The 1,962-nt window shown below is 30.7% G+C and overlaps 1 protein-coding gene across 4 annotated transcripts in view; it reads right to left on the reverse strand.

The window, feature by feature from the left end:
* The window catches only part of LOC106462834 (tryptophan--tRNA ligase, cytoplasmic-like), a 33,066-nt gene extending 31,309 nt beyond the window's left edge, over window positions 1-1,757 (reverse strand). For 2 of the 4 annotated variants that reach the window (XM_022390228.1, XM_013922796.2), the window contains exon 1: window positions 1,681-1,757. The gene's annotated coding sequence lies outside the window, so the exon portion shown is untranslated. Of the gene's footprint in view, window positions 1-256; window positions 322-1,680 lie in introns of all 4 variants that reach the window. The other 2 variants (XM_022390226.1, XM_022390227.1) reach the window with 2 other exon arrangements.
* Between the last annotated feature and the right edge of the window lie 205 nt (window positions 1,758-1,962).

The raw sequence follows: 1,962 nt of genomic DNA on the forward strand, positions 1-1,962 counted from the left end.
ACACACACACACACATATATACACACACACATATATATATATATATATATATATATATATATATAATAAAAAGACTAACTTGCTGGTCCATTAATTCTTTTGAATGATAGTAGAGTAAATTCAAATAAAAATAATAAAAAACTTTTGTTTAAAATAAGATAAATAACATTATGTTATTAATACTTAACTTAATTCTGATTTGTAAATGAGTTAAATTATATAAAATATTATTAAATAATAATTACATAAATATTACCTTGACCATTATTATGTCTGTCATGTTCCAGCTGGCCTGATGAGCCCTGGTATTGGGCAAAAGGCCTTGATGGCATTAGATACGGAAGATTGAATGTGGTTCACATATTATTATTACACATTATTTTTGCTTTCATTCATAAGTTCTCAAATACACACATGCATACACAAATGTTTCTGAGAATATACACATGATAATGCCATTCTGCTAATTTTACAGCTCTCAGTAAGGTTTTAAAAAATAGTTAAAAATTTAGTTATACTTCTAGAATATCATCAAAAATACAACTGAATTAACCACATATGTACAAAAAAGCTTATGTTTGGATAGTAACAATAGAAGAATCATGCCCACTATCACTTATATTTATATAAATCATCTATGTTGACACCAGATTTGAAGGTAAGAGTATGAAAATGGTAGATATTTATTGTTAGATTTTTTCCCATTACCATGACTTTGCCAATGGTTTGTTTTGAATTTTGTGCAAACCTACACAAGGGTTATCTGTGCTAGCCATCCCAAATTTAGCAGTGAAAGACTAGAGGGAATGGAGGTAGTCATCACTACCCACTACCAACTCTTGGGCTGCTCTTTTACCAACTAATAGTGGGATTGACCATTACATTATAGCACCCCCACAACAGAAAGGGCAAGCATGTTTGGCGGGACAGGGATTCGAGCCCACAACCCTCAGGTTGCAAGTCAAGTGTCCTAACCACCTGGCCATGCCAGGCCATTGGGCTACTAATAACTCAGAAACAGTTTTAAGTTACATTAAAAAACATCAACAATTGATTTCTTAAGGAGATATATTCTGTTAAAATGTTTTACAAGTTTTGCATTATTTCACACTGGAAAAACGTGAAATGATGGTTTCCTTTCTCATGAACTCATGTGTGGAATGCTCATCTGGTATCTACACTCTCTGAATCTTGGGATTTTGTTGCTTTGTTTTTAATGTCAACAAATATAATTAATGAAATCTAACTTGTATGACAAAAACACTGAAACTCTACACTAAGTAGTCTACCACTAAACAAATTATTCACTAGAGTAAAAAATCACTAAATGCAACAGCAGTACCAATGCTACTGTACTGCATGTAACCTGCTACTATTGTTGTATTGAATACTAACAACATCCACTGTCAGTACATTTACGAAATATAAATTATAAGTAGAACCAATATACAAATTACATACTTGGTTAATGCTTTACAAATTAATTAATTTAAACTTGTCCGATGCTGAATGAGGTAACTAAATCCCAGAAAAACCTGAAAATTTGCCATGACCAAAGTTAAGTATTATTAAATTGAATTATCTAATACTTTGTTTAAATATTCAAGATACAAAATAAATGCAATTTAATTAAAAAACAAAAGACTGTAAGATTGCTTTGAAACTTCATCCACAAATTACCTAGGCTATATTAGTAGCACTAAGTCCACGTTGCTACAACACAGTGAACAAACCGTGAACTAGACAGAACTTCCTGTGATTTCATCATCATATTCCGACTTCCCTTTATGTGAAAAAAAAAAAAAATTCAATATAATTTCTCAAAAATAAAAATAGTATTCCATCCCAAACAAGTCTCGATTGCTGATTAGTTTATATAACATTAAAACATTATAAACTTTAGTAGCATTATAAATAATGCAATGAAATTTGTGTTATGTCTGTGGCAAGGGGGAAGATTAT

Source organism: Limulus polyphemus, unplaced genomic scaffold (genome assembly GCF_000517525.1).
Source record: "Limulus polyphemus unplaced genomic scaffold, Limulus_polyphemus-2.1.2 Scaffold1262, whole genome shotgun sequence".
Lineage (NCBI taxonomy): Eukaryota > Metazoa > Arthropoda > Merostomata > Xiphosura > Limulidae > Limulus > Limulus polyphemus.